General features: G+C 39.9%; 1 protein-coding gene across 3 annotated transcripts in view; it reads left to right on the top strand.

Moving 5' to 3' along the window:
- PCSK5 (proprotein convertase subtilisin/kexin type 5) overlaps nucleotides 1–22,587 on the top strand; it is a 296,183-nt gene that overhangs the window by 70,446 nt on the left and 203,150 nt on the right. The window lies entirely within an intron of this gene.

Below are 22,587 nucleotides of genomic sequence, written 5' to 3'. Positions count from 1 at the left end.
CTGGTAGGGCATTTGTACATTACACTATCACGTATTTCCCTAACATTTGCCAGAAGGGATGCAATGCTGCTATGTCTCTGTACAAGATCCAGGAAGGGGAAGCCAAAACCAACTAACCAAAAGACACATGTCCACTTTAAGAAGGCCTCCAAACTGACCAGGGCCACAAGAGATCCTAGTTCTCTACTTGTTCTTGGAGACAGGCAGGCAGACAGGCTGGCTCTCTCCTTTCCCTTAGATGTCAAGTCAGGGGAAGAACTGCTTAGTCCACTTCATAATGGCCTTACCCCAGAGCCTTCTGTCAGAGCAACCAAACTTATATTTAGAAAAACAAAGTCTCTGGTCTTTCCGATCAGAGTGATAACATGAAGTCTGCAACCAGAGTGACCTCTAGTCCCCTCTACTTTGCACAGCTTCTTTTCCTGTTTATATAGCTCCAGGGGTAAGACATGGTGCTCCTTGACAGCACCCTCACTGTCTTGGCTGTAAGTGCCACTGTCCTTTAAAGGAGTAATACACCCTGCCACACTATTTAGCCATATCCATTTTTCCTTTTGACACACCTTTTTCTATTGCTATGCACACCAACTATACAGTGAAAGCCAGGTATGTATTGATGTATTGATGGCAATACTCTGTTTTTCATACATCTTTCACTTGTGCTGGTTGCCATTTGAACCTTTTTATGTGTGTGTATGTGTTCCAGACAGGTGCCCCATCAGATGATCAAGTATTTAATATTTGATAAGGGAAGACAAGGAGATAACATTTTACCTGCTGTTGTGGAGTTGTCACTGAATATTAGAAAGCATCAAACCACCAGCAGTCATATGATAAGAGGAAAAGTCCTCTCTTATGGATCAGTAACTAGTTAAAAGATAGGAAACAAAGGGGAGGAATAAATGGTCAGTTTTCACAGTGGAGAATGGACCCCCAAGGATCTGTACTGAGACTATGTTCAACATATTCGTAAGTGATCTTGAAAAGACAAACAGTGAGGTGGCAAAGTTTGCAGACAATACAAAATCACTCAAGATTGTGAAGTCCCAGGCAGACTGCAAAGAGTTACAAAAGAATCTCTCAAAACTGGGTGACTGGGCAACAAAATGGCAGATGAAATTCAGAGTTGATAAGTGCAAAGTAATGCACATTGGAAAACATAATTCCAACTATACATACAAATGATGGGGGCTAAATTATCTGTTTCCACTCAATAAAGAGATCTTGGAGTCATCGTGGAGGGTGCTCTGAGAGCAATGTGCAGCGGTCGTCAAAAAAGTTAACAATGTTAGGAACCATTAGGAAAGGAATAGGTAATAAGACAGAAAATACCATAATGCCACTATGTAAATCCATGATACGTCCACACCTTGACTACTGAGTGCAGTTCTGGTCACGCCGTCTCAAAAAAGGATACATTAGAATTGGAAAAGGTTCAGAGAATTGCAACAAAATGATTAGGCATATGGAACAACTTTCATAGGAGGAGAGATTAAAAAGACTGGGACTGTTCATCTTAGAATAGAGTCAACTAAGGAGGGATATGATAGAGGTCTATAAAATCATGAATGGTATGATGAAAGTGAGTAGGGAAATATTATTTACCCCTTCACATAACATAAGAACTAGGGGTCACCTGATGAAATTAATAGGCAGCAGGCTTTAAAAAAACATAAGGAAGTACTTCTTCACACAACTCACAGTCAACTTGTGGAACTCATTGCCAAGGGATGTTTTGAAGGCCAAAAGTATAACTGGGTTCAAAAAAGGATTATAAAAGTTCATGGAGGATAGGTCTATCAATGGCTATTAGCCAGGATAGGCAGGCATGCAACCCATGGGTGGATCATTTGATAATTGCCCTGTTCTGTTCAGTCTCTCTGAAGCATATGGCACCAGCCATTGTCAGAAGACAGCAATCTGAACTAGATGAACCACTGGTTGACCAGTATGGCCAATTTTATGTTTTTATCAGGAAATCAGGGAAGATTTCTTATAGCTCCTTGTCTGTTTACTGGTGGACGCATACATCTTGTTCTCAGTGAGATATTATGATAACATAATCTATCATTAGTTAACACTAGATCATGCTGTCACTACCTGGATCAATACTCACTTCCTGATGAGAAACAACAACTACTATTTGGTATTCCAGCAAATCAGGAGGAAAAGTGGATTAATCACATCTCTGCTGACCACAGGAGATTATTGAAGTAACTAGTGTAGTGAGATTAACAAGTAGTTTAGTAAGATTAACGGAAAGACTAGACACAGACTGCTGGTCTGTTCCATGGTAGCTATTCTTATTTCCCTGAGCAGCTACTCTGTGTTTCCTACTGGGTCACATCTGGAAGTGCCCAGTGAATGCAAAGTAGACGTCAAGCAGCATTCTGGCAATTATTTTCACTGAACCAAGAAGAGGTGATATTAAAGTGATCTGCGTAGTAGCTATCTGGATAGATTTTCCTGCTTGTCAAAAATGAGATGGTTTCATTTCTGCTGTAAACAGATTTTTTTTCCCAATGATAAATCATATAGTAATAACACATATTCTGCACTCTACCTACTGCTGCTGATCTTATCTTCGAAGAGAGCGAATCCACTTCTCTCTTAAAATTTATTTAAAATGTGATATTATGTGTTTTAAATGGCAGCAGTCAGGTCAAGAACTTCAGTTTTCTCTCTGTATATATTGTATTTTCTGAGCTATCCGTATGTCTTTTTTGTAGTAGTTTCTGTAATTAACAAGGAAAAGGCAATTCCTTATAATGTATGTTGTACTTCTGTTAAGAGGGAATAAATGTTTGACTGTTTAATTAGTCCAGAATAAAATGCTAGTAATAAGTGCTATGGAATATAAATAGATAGTACGGTAATTGCTAAATTTGATAACAATACATAGTATTCCAATGGAAAAAAGTTTGCAAATTTAGACATATAGTTATTGAATGGCATAATTTCCTTTTTAAGTAGAAGCAATTGCCACTTATTACTTTTCAAGAAACCTATTCAATAAGAATCCATGTTAATCTCTTTTCAGGTTGTTGACCATCACAGAGTAGCAGATCCGTAGAATGATTTTCCTTTGTGGAGCAATACTGCATGCTCTCCTATGATGATTGAAAAAGGAAAGGATCATTCCTAAAGTTCTGAGAAATACCAAATTTTTATTTAGAAACCTCATCTGCTATTCAATTTAAAAGCTTCCCCTGTGGCTTGCCTAGTAAAGGTGCGGTTACTGTAGGGCAGTGGCTGCTAATTAAGAGTGTCTACTAAATAAAGATATAATATGGCACTTTTCAGATTGACAATGCTTTACAAACTTTAAAGGCCAGATCATGGCCGGGGTGTCAGTATGTTTACCCTGTCTCCAATTAAGCTAGTATGCTAAAAATAGCAGTGTGGCCATGCTAGCATGGGCAGTAGCACAGACTAGTCATCTGAGTAGAGTCAAGTACATGGGAGGTTAAGCTACCTGCACCACACCGCTATTTGTAGCACCCTAGATCGATCAAAGCTAGCATGTGTATGTCTGTTCAAGCTGAGAATTACACCTCCAGCTGCAGTGTAGACATATACTCAGGCACAGCTACACAGGGTAAGTAAGTAGAGTAGAGTAAGACACTCCCACTATGCCACTGTGCAGCCTGCCTCACTATGAGTCTGGATGCCTAAGGGTAAGCAGGTGCTGTGCAGGTGGGCAGGGAGGGGGGTGGGAATGAGCGGAGTCTTGGCTTTGCTCCACAGTGGACTAACTAATAAAGATGAGCTGGGGAGAGGGAGAAAGTGATTAGAGCTGGGTGAATAACTGATTTTTCAGTTTGCTGGCAGTTATGAAAAATCAGGAAAAAAATTGTTTTGTGTCAAACTGAATTTGGAATTTTCAGCAAATCAAAAAAATTCTTTCCAGTCAAATTAAACGTATACTTCAAGCTGAAACATTTTGTTTCCAGGCGTTTTTAAAGGACTAGATTCATCAAACGGGGGACATGGGGAGAGGGAGACACAATTCCTTAACTGTTTGCTCCTGGATCAGCAAAGCTATATGCTGCTGTTTACACTGGGCAGGTTGGAGAAGCCCAGTCTAGCCTTAACTAATTAAGCATTATAATATTCCTTTACGTTTTGACCCATTTTTCACCACAGCTGAGGTAAGGTTAAGTGACTTGCCCAGAGCCATGGGGCACTCAGTTTGAGTGGTGGGATCAGAACTCCAGAATTCCTGACTCCCCTCCCCCCCTTCTTCTAACTGCTAAATTCCGCTTCCATCTCATTTATCACAGATTATTGCCAAATACTGCAATTGTCTGGCTGTGCTGGTGTAACTAAACCTAAATATGGGCATTTATCCTTGCAAGCTCTATGGACCAATTTTTCATTGTGTAAAACTGGACAAATTTACAATAAACAGGCACCTTGCATTGTAGTTTACTCAGCATCAGTGAACTGGCTGGATTCCTCAAGCAAGAAGGGGCAAATTTGCTTCAGCATAATTTGCTCCTATTTTTAATGTCGCAAAAGCTGTATTGCAACTACTACTACCTCCCAAGTTCTAAGGGAAATGGGTCACATTCTGCATCTTCCTCTGCCCAGCTAAGAAAAAAGTTCCTCAAAAAGGTAATTATAGGTGAAAAGGTTATAAATAGAATCTACAGTTTTGGCAATGGTGCTTTGGATGGAAATTCTCCCGAGGGGAAAAAAATACAGATCCATGTAATCTCCAGTGACTCTTAGACACAGAGTCAATAGAAGTAACACAAAAACAGCCAAATCTGATCAGTATGCACAGATAGAGAGAGCAAAATCAGAACGGAATTTTCTGCCCCTTCAGTTTAAGACCACAAAGTCTCTTCACGCAAGTATGCCATGTAAGAAGAAAGGTGTGTCAGTCCAGAGGGGAGAAGCAAGCGGTAAAGTTACTTTCTTTGGCATTAATAAAAAAAAAAAAAAATCAGTGCTTTCCATTTGAAATTCCATCAAGAGTGAATGTTGACAGTTTCAGCATTAAGTCCCACTCAGCACCCTGGTAGGGTGTAGGGTGCAAATGTGGGCAGGAGGTCAGTGGCAGCCTGGACCCTGAGGCAAGGATGCTCTGTGACCCAAGACATTCCCTGCAGATCTTGGATGCAGATGCCACACCTCCTGCCCTCTCTACTGTCCTGCAAAGGAGGAGAGAGATGGGTGACATCAAAGGCAAGGATATTTTTTCCCCCTTTTACATGTGATTTTCTGCAGGAAAGGGTGAGGTAGGTTTCCGTATGGTAATAATCAAAACAGCATCAAATCCAAGGAGTGCAAGCCTGGGAACATAGGGAAGCTCAAACGTCAATGTACTGTGGGATTTTACAGTTGGCACTCTGTGCACAATAAATACAGACAAGATAGTTGAATAATAATAAGAAATTACTTTACTACTTGAGGGAAGTGTGTGTTGAACTGTTCAGCCTTTTATGAATATAAACACCTAATGGAGACAGTTCAGAAGCAATCAGTTAACTCTTCTTTTGTTCAGCTTCCATGTGCCTCTGCACCTCAGGTTTGGAGAGGGACAGAAAGAGGCTTTATTTTCCTCACAAAACTTGTGGTTTTGGCTCCAGCCAGGATGTACTGGAAATTTCACAAGTGATCCTGATGTGACCTTCTAAGGTTTTCAGACTCAATGTTTGAGCAAGCAACTCAACTTTTAGGCATCTATCCAACCCAAATTGCTGGACCTATGTCCCTAGTTAATTAAGGTCTGGTTTACAATACTTAAAATGTATTCTGGCAGAGCTGTGTCACTTAGAGATGTGGTTTGTTTTTTTTACCAACTTGGCTATTCTGGTATGAGCCCTGTGTAGTTGTAGTTATACCAGCAAAAAAGTCCTTTTGCTATTTAGCCTATTTCATTTGAGGAACTGGTATAACCAATACTGGCAAAAGTACAAGCTGTGTCTCCATTACAGATATATGGCAAACCCTTTCTAGTATAGACAAGGCCTAAATGCAAATACCAGCTGCATAAATTAGAGCAGGAGATAGACTATTTTAATTCACGTACATTGTTCATACAATGGCCACCATAAAACCACTGCAACTTTGACTTGAAGTAATTCCAGGCCTCCTCTGCCTTTAAATCCACAAGTTCTTCAGTCCAATCCACTTCCCTAACTAATTTCCTTAATTCTTTAAAGTTAGCCCTTTTAAAATCAAAAACCCTAGTCCCAGATCTATTTTTGTTTATCCTTCCATCTAGTTTGAACTGAATTAGCTATTAAGTGGGGAGGGATAGCTCAGTGGTTTGAGCATTGGTCTGCTTAAACCCCACGTTGTGAGTTCAATCCTGCAGGGGGCCATTTAGGGATCTGGGGCAAAAATCTGTCTGGGGATTGGTCCTGCTTTGAGCAGGGGGTTGGACTAAATGACCTCCTCAGGTCCCTTCCAACCCTGATAGTCTATGATTCTATGATCACTCGAACCAAGGTTGTCCCCTACAACCATTTCTTCTATGAGGTCCTCACTACTCACCAAATCTAAAATGGCATCCCCTCTTATTGGTTCAGCAACTACTTGGTGAAGGAATCCATCAGATATCGCATCCAAGAAAATCTGAGCCCTATTATTACTACTAGCACTTGTCCTCCAGTCTATATCTGGGAAGTTAAAGTCTCCCATGATCACACAATTCCCATTAATATTTACTTCATTAAAAACATTAAAGAGGTCTCTATCCATATCCAGATCAGATCCCGGCGGTCTATAGCACACCCCAAGCACTATCCCAGGGGACGCTCTAGTAGCTTTCTTCCCCAATGTGATTTTTGCCCAGATGGACTCTGTCTTATCCATTCCATCACTTCTTATTTCTTTACAGTTTACCTCATCATTGATATACAGTATTACTCCACTACCTTTGCCTTTATTTCTGTCTTTCCTAAACAGCACATACCCTTCAATACCTGTACTCCAGTCATGACTATTATTCCACCATGTTTCTGTTATCCCTATAATATCTGGTTTCACTTCCTGCACCAATAACTCTAGTTCCTCCATTTTGTTACCTAGGCTCCTCGCATTAATGTACAAACATCTTAATTTTTGCTGTTTGGCTTCTCTCACATTCTTTACCCGATTAGGCACAGACATTCTACTGCCGCTATCACCTATTAGACTGGTATCTACACTACCCTTCCTCCTTATGTTCATTCTCCTACCCACGGCTGTAACCTTTCTTACTTCGTTTTCTTCCCTTTCAATGTTAAAATCCGTCGTGGAGATTACCTGAACATCTCCCAACCATCGCCCCCAAATTCCTAGTTTAAAGCTCTCTTAATCAGTTGTGCCAGCCTCCATCCTAGAAGTCTATTTCCTTCCCTCCTCAGGTGAAGTCCATCCCGAGAGAACAGTCCTCTGTCCATGAATGCTTCCCAGTGGCCATACATCCCAAAGCCCTCCTTATAGCACCACTGCCTGAGCCATCTGTTGATCATCATAATCTTGTCACACCTTTGTTGCCCTTCTCTAGGAACAGGCAGAATCCCACTGAATCCCTAACCCTAATGCAGCCCTCTCCATCTTTTTGACTTCTGTGTTTCCCCATTGCTTGTAAATGGCACGGACTCCAAAAGGGAAGCTATTGCACAATTCCAAAGGGGTGCGACTGTCATGTACTGCTCTTTTTTCATTTGTTTATCCTTCCAAAACATTGGGCCAAATTCACCAGAAGTTTGGCCCATTCTTTTTATTTAATGAACAGGTTGCACAATTGTGGCCAGTGAGACAGCCAGTAAAAATGTGAAATGTTCCTGTTTTATTCTCTCAGACTGGATACAGGTTTTGTTGTTTACCATGTGTGGGTATTTTCTCTCCTCTGACATTAAAATTACAAATGTTTATGGGGTAGATGTGGAAGAATTGTGATCACACTTATCCAGAGACAGTGGGCCAGAAACATGCCTCTGGGCCTATCCTGTGGTACAGACTGTGTAAGCTATTTCCATTAACGGAGATATTTCATTTGAAGGATTGATTCATTGCCTATTTTCAATGAAGGAATTTACAGTATAGGAAAAATAAACCTGAGGCCGAGAAGTTCTTCTCTTTTCAGACATGCCACAGGAACTGCCTAACAGACACATGTGTGTGTCTGAGGGGGTGACCCTGCAAGGAACACAGTTTAAGACCCTTGTTATCTTCAGACAAGCAGGGAGCAACACAGATTGACTAAAACCTGAAACAATTATGTGGGAGGGCTAAGGGATGATTTAACTGCAGATGTATATATTGAGAATTATTTTCTGCACCATCTAAACAGTCACCGTGTTTAATACCAGACAGTCATGAGAAGGGTTTTTTTATTTTTTGTTTCAAATAAGGGAGATCACATTAACAATGTCAGGCATGAAATGACAGCTTTCTACATTTTTTTTCTTTTCTTGCTAGCAGCCTTACAATTGCAGTCGTGCTGCTGCTGGCAGATCAAGTTGTTCATTTGATTCATATGCTGGTTTGAAAAAAATGTATGTGTATATATACAGGGCATTCATCGTGAATAGAAAGGTTCTCACCTAGTTTCCTTTTTTCCCTGCTAGTTAAATACTTCCATCTGCAGCATCTTAAGTCAAAGGGTACAGGTTAACTGGGGTCAAGTAGCTGAAAAAGTAAAAGGAAAGGAAAATGCTGGCTTTGCTTGCTAATAAAAAAGGGAAAACCCTGATATTCACTGTGTCAATGAAAAAATTGACCAGAGCCCCAAATCAGCATAGTACTTAACCATAAGACTAAGTCATGTAGACTTCAATGGGACTTAGGCACATACCTAATGGCTTTGCTAAACAGAACTGGATTTAAGCACATGCTTAAGGTTAATCACACACTTCTGCTGAATCAGGGCCCAGGTTCTGTTTTAATGTCCCACAAATCAAAATTAATTTGCTTCTCATTGTCCTGAAGCTGTTCACTTGAATGTATGTATCATCTTATGTTTAAGTAGACCTGTTATTTCATTGCAATTGAGTGTTATTTGGTTTTATGGATTATTTTATGTGCAACTTTCAAGAGCCAGATTAGTATAAAAAGTGGTCTTGGCTTCCACAGCAGGTACACTCCCAAAATGAGCTTAGATTGTCACAGTGCAAAAGGATTATATTGCGGGTGCAACAGAATGCCTGGGTGCATACTTTCCTGTCTCCTTAGAAGATTGCTTTTTCCTTGGAGACTTTTAATTTTTTAATCTAGAAGTCAGGTCCTCAAGGAATCCATTTTGAAGCACTTGGAGGAGAGGAAGGTGATCAGGAACAGCCAACATAGATTCACCAAGTGCAAGTCATGCCTGACCAACCTGATTGCTTTCTATGATGAGATAACTGGCTCTGTGGATATGGGGAAAGTGGTGGACGTGATATACCTTGACTTTAGCAAAGCTTTTGATACGGTCTCCCAGTATTCTTGTCAGCAAGTTAAAAAAGTATGGATTGGATGAATGGACTATATATGGATAGAAAGCTGGCTAGATCGTAGGGCTCATCGGGTAGTGATCAATGGCTCGATGTCTAGTTGGCAGCCGGTATCAAGCAAAGTGCCCCAGGGGTCGGTCCTGGGGCCGGTTTTGTTCAATATCTTCATTTATGATCTGGATGATGGGATGGATTACACCCTCAGCAAGTTCGCAGATGACACTAAGATGGGAGGAGAGGTAGATACACTGGAAGGTAGGGATAGGGTTTTGAGTCATCTGTAGATTACTAGCAATATTTTTATATTTTCTTCCTGATCATTAATAAAGATATTGAATAACATTGGGTCAAGACGAAATCCCTGTGGGACCCCACTAGACCCTGTAAGATGCTGATTCCCCATTTACAGATTATTTTTTTAGATCTATCAGTTAACCAGTTTTTAATCCATTTAACATGGGCTGTGCAGATTTTGTATAATGCTTTATTTTATTTTTATCAGAATGTCATGTTGGACTAAGTCAAATGACTTACAGTAGTCTAAGTATGTTATGTCAGTATAGTTACTTTTATCAGCCAAACTAGCAAGTTATCTGGTCCTGCTGATTTTAAACATTTTAACTTTAATAGTTGCTGTTTAATATCATCCCTAGTTACTAGAGGGAAAGAAAGCATTTCTTAATCACTATGAGATATGAATACATCATCCCGCTTCTTTCCAAATATAGTACAGAAATATTTATTGAATAATTTTGATTTTTTAGCATCAGGATTGACAATTTAACCATCCTTGTCTAATATTGGACCTATTCCAGTGTTAGGATTTCATTTGTTCCTGATCGATTTAAAGAATTCCTTTTTTATTATCCTTAACCCTATTGGCTGTAGATTTTATGATTATACCTTTAGCTTCCTTTATCCATTGTCTGCATTGTATAACTGCCTATTTGTACTCATTGCTATCAACTTCCCAATTTTCCATTTGTTTTATATTTAAAAAAAAATAATTTTTTTTTTAGTTTCACTTCCCTTCTTAACTAGGATTTTTTTAAAGTAAGACGCCTACTTGCAAGATTGCAGAATTGTATTCATTTGGTATCTAATAAAACATTCTTAACTCCCAATTATAATTAATATTTTCATTAATGACTGGGATAATGAAGTGGAGGGTATGCTTATATAATTTGTGGTTGACACTAAGCTAGAAGATGACAAGATTAGAATTCAAAATGACTTTGACAAATTGGAGAATTGGTCTGAAATCAGCAAGATGAAATGCAATAAAGATAAGTGCAAACTACTACACTTAGGAAGGAAAAATCGAATGCACAGCCACAAAATAGGGAATAACTGGGTAGGTGGTAATAATGCTGAAAAGAATCTTGGTGTTATAGTAGATCACAAATTGAATATGAGTCAACAAAGTGATGCAGTTGGAAAAATGGCTAATATGATTGTGAGGTGTATTAACAGGAGTGTTGTATGGAAGACACGGGAGGTAATTATCTTGTTGTATGTGAGGTCTCAGCTGGAGTACTGGATGCAATTCTGGGTGCCACACTTCAAGAATGATGTGGACAAATTAGAGAGAGAATCCAGAGGAGAGTGACAAAAATGATTAAACTGACCTATGAGGAAAGATTAAAAAACTTGGGCTTGATTAGTCTGAGAGGAGAACACACAATAGTCTTCAAATATGTTGAGGGCTGTAATAAAGAGGACAGTGATCAATTGTTCTTCATGTCCACTGAAGGTGGGACAAGGAGTAATGGGCTTAATCTTCAGCAAGGGAGATATAGGTTAGATATTAGGAAAAGCTTTCTAACACTAAGGGCAGTTAAGCTCCAGAATAGGCTTCCAAGAAAGGTTTTGGAAACCCCATCATTGGAGATTTTTAAAAACAGGTTGGAGAAACACCTGTCAGGGATAGTCTAGGTTTACTTGGTCCTGCCTTAGCACTGGTGGCTGGACTTGATGATTTTTGAAGGTCCCTTCCAGCCCTACATTTCTATGACACTATCATCATTCACATTTTTATATTTACATTTTTCCTCCTACTCTGTTTTGCTCTATGATTGATTTCAGCTTTGGGAAGATGGTGCAGGGAGGTACATTTTAAATCTCCCTGTTCTACAGAATGCACTTGGCCCATTGTATTTAATGATTGCCCAGGTACTCATATTTAAAACTTGAAACTGTGCATAACCAGTAACATTTTCTTAACATTATGAATTTGACTATCTGTGTGATCATCATGATAGCTTCAAAGTACAAACTGACATGGTAAACCCTCCATTTACCTTGTTGTGAGTGGTTGTAGTATTGAGTAAATAATGTGCAATTTCCAAATTGTCTGCTTACAAATTTACAAGATGTCCTTAATAGCTCCAAAAATCTCATTACATTATATCAAGTAAATTGAAAATATCTTTAAAACATGTCGCGTACTTACATGATACAATATAATAGCTTAAAAAAAAAAAGCTGAAATTCTCTCTATGGCACAGACTTGTTACATTTCCATGAGAGTTTTCTTTTCTCTTCCTTTTATTATGCTGCCACTTTACCTTGTACGGTATTTTTCATACAAATTGTATCCTACAACAATTTACACAGTTAAATAATACAGCCATAAAGCTGAAAATAACAACAAAGTGAAGGTGAAATGAAGAGGCATGAATAAGGGAGAAAAGATATGTTTTCAGCCAAGATTTGACAGGAGATAAGGCAGAGGGATGGATACAAGAAGTCAGTTCTATTTGACAGAAGCTGTGGAGGTGAAGGTTCTCCTCCCAACAGGGGCGAGATTGTGTGAATGAACAGAGTGAATGATGACGAGTAAAGGGAACAAGGGGCCTCCAAGAGACAAGGTCGTAACACAAAGCAAAATACTATAGAAATGAGACAAGAATCAATGATTATGACATTAGCAATTTGTACTATAGATTAATTTCTGGGCGTGTATTGTGTTCCTCTGCTTCATTATGCTCTGATCTCTTAACTCTGTTCTGGGCGTTCCTGTCACCCACCACCTCTCTTTTCTTTCCCTGACATTGGTGATCTCTGAAAAGTGTAAAGACTCTTATTGATAAATAAAGCTGTTTGTATCTCCTTTCTTTCAAAAGATAAGGCCTGGTCTACACATAGATTTTGTACCAGTATAACTATGTCAGTTAGGGATGTGAGCTTTTACCAAAATAATTATATTGGTATACTGTGGACGCAATTATACTGGTGCCTTATACTGGTATAGCTTTTCCCCCTTCCCTACAGGAATAAGTTATACTAGTATAAAGCACCTTTGTACTGCGATACTGGTATAGTTACAGCAATACAATTTTTGAGGACAAGGAAGTCCTAAGGGAAAAAAGCAACTAAAACCCTCCATACTCTACTCCCCACCACACTCTCAAAACAACTTGATGTAGCACTAAGGCTATGACTACAGTGATGTTGGCATGTAGCTTGCAGACACTGCACACCTCCCAGCACAGGTATACATAGGAGTGAGACACTGCTTAGGTGAGTAAAGACATGCCCAGAACTTTACGGTATATACCCTACACATCTCTCTACATGTCCAAGCACTGCCGCGCACACCTACACTACACTGCTGCCTCCTCATTGCTCGAGACGTTTCCCACCACAGTGAAAGGCTTTGGCTGCTCTGAGAGCTGCTGGATCCTTTCCCTGCTGCCAGAGCCTTTCACTGCTGCATGTAGCTACACATTGCAGTGTGGATGAGGCCTGCTTTTCTCTGTGGCATGTAGCTACACATATCCTGCATGCCACCGCAAGTGTAGATAAGGCCTAAGAGGGTATGTCTAAACTGCAATTAGACATCCGCAGCTGGCCCATGCCAGCTGACCTGGGCTTGCAGGGCTCAGGCTAAGGGGCTGTTTAATTGTGGTGCAGACATTCGGGCACAGGCTACAGCCCGAGCTCTGGGACACTCCCACCTCGCAGGGTTCACTTCTGATTTCAATAGTTTTCTGGTCATCATAGAGTCATTCAGGGCAAACAAGGCATGAATTTTAAAATGTGAAATATGAGTTTCGTGTAATCACATGACTCCATGGCACTTTAAGAAAAGGACCATATGTCATGAGACACTCGATAAAATTCTCCAATACTTCTTACTTTTGTGGGAATTAATGGAGGTCACATAAAAGCACAATGCACAGGCCACAAAAATGGCAGAATGGAAAGAATGATGTATTTGTGGAATAATTCCCCCTTCTTGAATAACACCACTCTGGGTGAGGCTGCACAACTCAGGGCAGGGAGCAGTCACTCTGTGCATATGCTCCTTCCAACAGGATTTCCACAGTTTTTCTTAAACTGGAGTTAAAGCAGGTGAAAACAGCATTAACTTCTGATCCACTCTGATGTCCCCCCAGGCTGAGGGGAGTAGGGTATATGTATAACGGAAGCATCCTCAAGTAAAGGATGGTGCCACAGAGCCCCAAATAAGGCTCTGAATCCATGGGTCTAGATGGATTCTTTCTTTATGAATTCCTAGGATCCACAGGATTGGTAAATTACATCTCCAACCCCCTCTGTGATCTCAAAACTCACCCCACATGCGGGGAGCATTAGTAAATATTTTTTGCTAGGTTTACCTCCTGCATGTTTTACTGCAGAACAGTATCAGATGATGCACTGTTTCCCTTTTTTCAAAAGGAATTTAGCGAACATTGTTTCAGACCAAACATTTTGCCTTAATAGTGACTTTTTTTTTGGTTTTATACTTGAACTGTAATTAATTTAATAATTAAATTAATTTAGTGGTATCATGGAGCTGATGATACCATCAGTCAACATGCAGCAAATCTGTGTGTGTATAGTCGCAAGGTTAGTTATCACCAAATAAATATGAATACTTGATAAACTAGTACATAAATTTAGCCCCCAAGAAAAGCTTTGAACCTAAAGTCCTTGGTAGAATAGATTCATAAATTATATGGCCAGAAGGAACCATTACGATTATTTAGTCTGACTTCCTGTATAACTGGCCAGAGGACTTCCCTAAATTAATTTCTGTTTGAACCAGAGCAGATGTTTCAGAAAAATATCCAATCTTTATTTAAAAATTTCCAGTAATGAGAAATGATAGAATAGTCTCAGTGTATATCTGAGCTAACTATATTCTGAATTGTTCTCCTTTTGGGAAAACCTGAAGTTTAGTGTCAAGTCACAGAGTAACCTGAGTCATGAACTCATTTTTTTCATAGAGATAAATTAGGTTCTGTTGTCTTGTTCTTGTTTCCCTGTAGCCAATAGATAGTTCTATAAATATAAGGAATCCAGTTACATTGATTCCCTGTTCTGCTTCTCTGTTTAAACAAACTTATCAAATAACGTATGTTTATGATTTGTTTCCTCCCACTGGCCTCTAAATATATTTTACTTGTTTATTTGAAAAATCAATAAAGGTCAAGAGCCAAATTCATCTCCGGTGTAACTCAGTCAAATACGTTGAAGTTATACCAGGGATGAATTTGATGCTAAATATTTAATACTGTATATTTTTCAAATATTTCATTGGAAAGAGACCCAGATGGGAAAAAGTAGCAGTTCAGTAAAATGTGTTGTTTCAGACGTCAAATACTAGTTAATCCAAAGCATCTCAAGCATGAGATGAATCAGTCCCTATAATATCTCCAACTTCTATAGGCCTTTAAAATGCTGTGATCCAAAACTGTTCAGGGGTGAAACTCAGAGGAAAAGAAGTTTCTATGCAGACAGTGTTTCCTATTTAACATGCAATAAATATTAGATTACATTTACGAAAACTAAAATATTTATTTCCTGCAAAAACTCCTCCTAATCATTAATATCCCCCTTTCATTTATTGCTAGCTCTGATGGAAGAGTTTCTACTCAACATTCAAAATGTGATAAACACTCTTGGAAAAAAAGCATTATTTTAAAAAATATTATCCCTTAGTAAACACAATTTACTAACTGCCTAATTTGAAAAGATGAAGAAAAATGAATTCATTCATTCCTGAGTTATATGTTCCTGAAAACATGTTTTCTTTGTTTATATTGAATTATATGGGCCATTTTAACAGTGGATCTATCTATCTATTTAGACTTTTAGAAGGTCATCCTTCACTGTGGTAACTGATGTTTCCTGCCCTCCATTCAAAATGAAGCTTGTTTCATATCAAAAGTACCAAATGAACTTGAACTTGAACCTGGCACCAGTAAGCCAACTCCACTAAAGCTAAGAGCAACTAAACTCTGCTGCTTGCATATATGTACTGACCATCCTGGCAGCTAGTGGTTAACCAGATGTCCAACACTGAATTTCTTCTCACAGAAGAGGCAGAAGGTCTCTTCCCTTGACAACCCCTTGGTTAACCAAGACCCACCTCTTGACCCCATGCAGTTCTGTCCCCTCTATGCATGGATTTTAGGGGTTGATCAAGGCCAAATAATTTGCCCTTGACCATTCTTACTGTTCTACCTGTGTGACCATGTGCAACTTTACCACATCATATATTCTACCATGCTGTATAGTACAGTGGATGAAGCTCCTAGACCTAAAGAATGTGTACCATAAACTGCAAGGTCTACTGCCTGTGGCAAGACTCTTTTTACTACTGTTCTACGTGAAAATCAGAAGGAGCCCGTCTTTTTACAAGGTTCTTTTTTCCCTGTTAATTTCTGGTTGCGGGGGAGGGCTAATTTTTGGAAGATTTACTGGGCTTTAAAGTACTTGTACTGTTCTACCAAATTAGTTCTAAATCTGCCAAATCTTTGACATGATCTTTAACCACTGTTAACTCAAGAACTGCTGGAGACCAGTGCTTTGTACCATGTGATAGCTTTCAGAGGGCATAACATCAACAATTCATGAGAGATGGGCTGTTAAGAACTTGTCAAAGACAGAATAGAATGCCTTATATAGCTTTCCTCTAAATTCATTTTTGGCTCTGGAATTTCACAAGATATTGACTTTAAGATGATTACTGGTTCCTCAGTCTATCGATTCCTTTTTGGTATTGATCCATAACTGGATATAGCCAGTATCAGACCTCTGAAATTAGCACACCAGGCAGAAAACGTTAAATTAATGATAATGATAATGACAATGAGCTACATTTGTAAACATCTACTCAATGTGCAGCGGCAATCAAAAAAGCGAACAGAATGTTAGGAATCATTAAGAAAGGGATACATAATAAGACAGAAAATATCATATTGCCTCTATATAAATCTATGATACACCAACATCTTGAATACTGCATGCAAATGTTGTTGCCCCATCTCAAAAAATATATTGGAATTGGAAAAGGTTCAGAAAAGGGCAACAAAAATTATTAGGGGAATGGAACAGCTTCTGTATGAGGAGAGATTAATAAGACTGGGACTTTTCAGCTTGGAAAAGAGACAACTAAGGGGGGGATATGATAGAGGTCTATAAAATCATGATGGGTGTAGAGAAAGTAATTAAGAAAATGTTATTTACTCCTTCTCATAACACAAGAACTAGGGGTCACCATTGAAATTAATAGGCAGCAGGTTTAAAACAAACAAAAGGAAGTATTTCTTCATACAACACAGTCAACCTGTGGAACTCCTTGCCAGAGGATGTTGTGAAGGCCAAGACTATAACAGGGTTCAAAAAAGTACTAGATAAATTCATGGAGGATAGCTCCATCAGTGGCTAGGGATAGTGTCCCTAGCCTCTTTGCCAGAAACTGGGAATGGGCGACAGGGGATGGATCACTTGATGATTACCTGTTCTGTTCATTCCTGCTGAAGCACCTGGAATTGGCCACTGTCGGAAGACAGGATACTGGGCTAAATGGACCTTTGGTCTGACCCAGTATAGCCGTTCTTATGAGAGAGGATGTAACACAATAACTACAAAACTCCAGGCAAGTCTGGCATTGAAAGAATGTAGCAGATAACAGAAAACCCCTTTAATAGCTGAATCACTTCTTTTAAACACTGTGTCTGTTTCTTAATTGCAGGAATAGCTTCCAAACTGTCCACATCCAAGTGATTCTTTTGGCCTCTCACCTCTATGAGACTTGAACTGCAAGTCTGAGGGAAGTTCTAGATCAGTAATTTTCCTCAAAACACCCTGTGACGTTGTGCAGTCTATATGGTTTTATAAAAACATGATAATAAGTGAATATAATGTAACTGGGATAGTTTTAGAAAAATATGGTAATAAGTGAATATAACATAACCGGGATATGCTTCATGCAAAAGGTCTCTTGTAAGGTATCATTACAAAGTTTATAATCTACTGAGTGTGATCATCCGATTTGTATAAATGTACTACTCTTGTATCTAAAACTAGAAATATAAAATATAACTCTGAGGGCCTATTGTAATTATGTAAAGTGTGGGCCATTAATGATGGTTTGGAATCTTGATGACTCCCATTAACAAGGACCACTGTCTGCAGATGGCTGTGTTTACCTGTTAGTCTCCCGGTATATGTGTGTGCTGGCAAGTGGGCAATGAAGTCTTGCAGTGACATGTGATCATGTCACCTGAACTGGAATCCATCTTTAACCTGGTGCTTTTCCAGTGAGGGGGGATGGAAACCCAGAGGGACAAAGGGTTCCCGCCTTATGCAAAAGATATATAAAGGGGTGGAAGAGAACAGAGGGGGAGAGGAGCCATCATGAAGAATCCCCTAGCTATCACCTGAGCTGGAACAAGAGCTGTACCAGGGGAAAGAATTGTGCCCAGGCCTGGAAGGTGTCCAGTCTGAGAAAAAACTTACTGAAGCATCTCTGAGGGTGAGATTATCTGTATTCAGTTTGATTAGGCATAGATTTGCGCATTTTATTTTATTTTGCTTGGTGACTTACTTTGTTCTGTCTGTTACTACTTGGAACCACTTAAATCCTATTTTCTGTATTTAATAAAATCACTTTTTATTTAGTAATTTACTCAGAGTATGTATTAATACCTGGGGGAGCAAACAACTGTGCATATCTCTCTATCAGTGTTATAGAGGGCGAACAATTTATGAGTTTGCCCTGCATAAGCTTTATGCAGGGTAAAACGGATGTATTTGGGTTTAGACCCCATTGGGAGTTGAGCATCGGAGTGCTAAAGACAAGCACACTTCTGTGAGCTGTTTTCAGGTAAACTTGCAGCTTTGGGACAAGTGATTCAGACCCTGGGTCTGTGTTGCAGCAGACGGGAGTGTCTGGCTCAGCAAGACAGGGTGCTGGAGTTCTGAGCTGGCAGGGAAAACAGAATTAGGGGTAATCTTTGCACATCGGGTGACAGCTCCCAAGGGGGTTTCTGTGATCCAACCCGTCACACACCCTTCTCACTTCCTAAGCATTTTTGGAACACAAGAGTCTCTCTACCCCTGCAGAGGTTTCTGATTAAATGTTAGTTAACTGTAGTGTCATTAACGTTTTGCAGTTAAACAGTACAAAGAGAAACATCATCCTTTAACTGCTTTTTAAAAAACTCAGTCAAATTATATTGGTTGAGGGGTTGTTACTCCTTTCGATGATATCCTTCAGGCAGTGGGCAAAAGCTAAAATGATGCTCTTTTACTGTGACTAAACTAACTTGTCTGTGGGAAGGTAGGATTCCACGTACTTGCCTATTCTCTGTGGTGGAGGTGGAGAAATCAATCAGCAATACTTACATGGATGGATCTGGTAAAAACCTGCCACTCCCATGGTTTTGTATGTTAACAAAGTTAGTTGTTGTGGGGTTTCTTTGTTTTTGTTTGTTTGTTTGTTTGTTTTTGGTCTGGTTACTGCTGGGATAGATTTGACCACTAATCAAATTTTTAAAAATCAATATTTTAAAATAGCCAACCAAAATTAAAAATGATCCTTAGAACTTCATATCAATAGAGATTAAGATAAATTAAGCCTCAATCCTGCAAATTTAACTTAGTGTGTCTGACTAGTTCCACTGATTGAAGTAAGATAACTCATGTGCTTATGTAAAGTTAAGCAGGACTGGGGGCAAAAACTACAACTGCATACACAAAAAAAATCATATTCCAAAAAGGGGGAACAGAGAAAATACACTGACATTATTGCGCATTAATAAGATGCTTCAGTACTTGCCCATTGACACAAAGTCCAATTAATTTTAGGCACTTGCTTTCTTATTTTAATGCCTATTCATTATTTAGGTAGCTCTGTAAATCTACACAATGCTTTCAAACATTTAAAACACAAAGTCTCTGTCCCAAGGATCTGATAACGTAATTCAGACAGATGAATATGAAACACAAAATAAAGATTAAACACAATACAGTTAAGGAAGAATGATAGAATGGACGTCTGTACTGGAGATTTCTTGCTAGAAGTGATTTTGAAGGAGAGATTTAAAGAGGTGGAGGAGAGAACTTATAGTGGACAGGAAGTTGGAGGCTGTTCCTCATATTGCTCTATGGGATGGTGCTTAACTGCACTGTAGTTGAGGTTGAAAGAGCATTTATGTTAAAAGCTAAATTTTCAAACTGCTTTAAAATCTACAGACCTAATCAGATTGGCCTGAAAAATGGTATGCCAGTTCAGAGTGTGGGGTACAGTTTGTGGTGCAAATTTGGGGCGAGAAGAGCTGATTGTGGGGCAGAGGATTTGTGGTGGAGAGAAGGTTGAATTTGATGTGGAAAAAAGAAAGGGAGCCAGAGACGAGAGAGAATGAAGGAGATGGGAGCATGGAGGCAGAGAACTGGTCAGAGCAGCAGGATAGGAAGATGATTCTAATAGCAGCATTTTGCCTAGACTAGGAGGGAGAGGTGAGAAGAGGACGAAGAGGCTCCATAGGCATGGTGAGAGATGACAAAGATGTTGTTAGTAGTAGGGGTTGAAAGGAAAGGATGGATGTTAACAAAGATGAGCTGCATCTTCAGCTGCAGTTGGTATGTGCTTGGCAAAGATGAGGATAGGAACGATGGTGGCTTTATACCACCTTTACATCCCTTATATGCCACCTATGCTATGGCCAAAAGATGGGCTGGGTGTAGAGATATGCCAGCTCTATACTGGCTGGAGATTCTCCTTTGCTGGGGGATTCTCCGACCACCCATTTAGTTTGGCTGTCTTCCCAGTGCTGGAGCACAAAGTGGGGGCCAGGATCTGGCCCAGTATATTAGAAGAATCAGTGAATCATTCACTAATGCGGTAGGTGTATCTTGTCTTGCTTTTTTGTACATATGTGCAGGAAAGAGACCAATGGGAACCTCTGCTGCTTCCCCAGAAGCAGATATTCAGGCATGGGCAGCCTGCTGACATCACTGAGGGAGAAAGGAGTCATTTTCTGGGAGAGGTCCAAGGTCCTTTCAGGGGAATAGGAATCAAACCCCCAAACACTTGCCCAGGGCGAGTGGTGAGACTAGACTAGTGGTTCTCAACCTATTTACCATTGTGGGCCGCATCCAATACTACCCGTATAGCCTCGAGGATGTCACATGGGCCGCTGAGCTGTGCTGATTGGGAGAACCACTGGACTAGACCAAGAAGCAGAGCAGTCAGAACTGCTAGTTCTTCCCCAGAGGGAAAGGGTCAACCCTAGGAACAATGAAAGGGACGAGAGGAGGAAAGATCTAGTGGTGGGTTGCATGTTGGTTATTGGGAGTCATGTTTCCCTTTCCTCATTCCCAGCAACCAGGAAGAAAGGAAGGGTGGAGTTTCTGCATTTTGTCAGACTGGAGGGATTATGTGCTGTGTTTCCTACCAGGTGTTGCCCCTCCCCCTCCCCACCTGCAGGAGAATACTTCACTTTTAGTATTGGCTTCTGGCTAATAAGTCTACTCCTCTAGCTAACAGGAGTCTGGTAAATATGTCAAGGCAGGATCATCTCGGAGTGGTGAGTCAGCATAGTTCAGTAAATTGACCCTGGGGCAGGGAGGCTGGAACTCCCATCCCACTTCTGCCTCTGACTTGCTCTGTGACCTTGGGCAAATCACTTCGCCCTTCCTGTCTCCGTTTTCCCAGCTGTAAAATGGCAGTAGTCATATTTATCTACCTCACAGCTGTTTTGTGAAGATTAATTGGTTGAAGTCTGTAGTGCACTTTGAAAAATACAAGGGAACTCTATGTGTGAAGCACTGTTATAATCTTTAGCACTGCAGTGATAACACCATCCTGGATGATGGCATTGAGAGAACCCACCCAGACTTGATGCAGAATTATGTGAGCCTTTGCAGTAGTTCAGAATGCTGTTTTATTATTGTTGGTATATCACAAAGAGTCTTGAGCAGTCACTGCACAAAGTGTGCACAAAAGGAAGTGTAGAGTGTTGCTAACCTTATAAAACAAGCTGTCTGCACATTTTTGAATGATATACATAACTCTACTTTAAAACCTCATCTAGACATTCTTTGGAGTTGATCCCTAAAGTTGTACAAATGCCTTGTTTATACAATGCTTAATAGCAAACTTGCTTTAGTAACCTCTAATAAACACTGTGAAAGCCACTGGTTTGTATATTATATCAAGGTGCATGGGGGGTGAATGGAAGAGGCAGTGGTAAGAGCGGTCTCAGAAGTAATCTTACATTAATTTACACCACATTCTGTGCTAACAAATTGTCTTCAGTGGGGTTACCCCATTCCCCTCCCTCGTGTGTAAGTCAGGGCAGACTCTGTCCCTTTTTATTTACTTGAACTGTTTACAGTTTCCAAAATGCTAAAACATTACATTGAGGTGCATGTGCAAGGAAATGGGGAGGGGGGAGTGAACGCTGAGAGCTTTCATGTGGCTACTGTTGCTATGATACTAGGTTCAAGCATTTCTTTCTTTCTTTCCTTCTTCTTTTTTCCCCTCCTTGCTCTCACTGAGTTGGAGAAAAGCAACACTGATGAGGGTCTGAATGGTTCGGGCTTCATAGGGAACCACTTTGTGTATGGGTCAGAGACTTGCTAGTGGGGGTACATGAATACCCAAGTGTCATTTCTCATTTCCATAGCAAGCCAGATTTTTTTTACCTAAACGGGGGATGTATTCATGTCAGAGGAGAGTCATTCACTTTTTATGTACCCTAATTTCTCTCCGCACCCATTCCTCAGCAAGTTGTACCCCAACATGTTGACTTGTAGCCATCTACAATTCATCAGGCACCTTAAGCTGAAAGTTTTTCAGAGGGTTGTTTTGGTTACAGGTTCTTAAGTGCTGCTCATCTCCTGCTGATATTGC

Source organism: Terrapene carolina, unplaced genomic scaffold (genome assembly GCF_002925995.2).
Source record: "Terrapene carolina triunguis isolate 2854851 unplaced genomic scaffold, T_m_triunguis-2.0 Scaffold113, whole genome shotgun sequence".
NCBI classification, from domain to species: Eukaryota; Metazoa; Chordata; order Testudines; family Emydidae; genus Terrapene; species Terrapene triunguis.
Note: the sequence above shows the minus strand (reverse complement) of the source record. Positions and strands in the feature narration are given on the sequence as shown.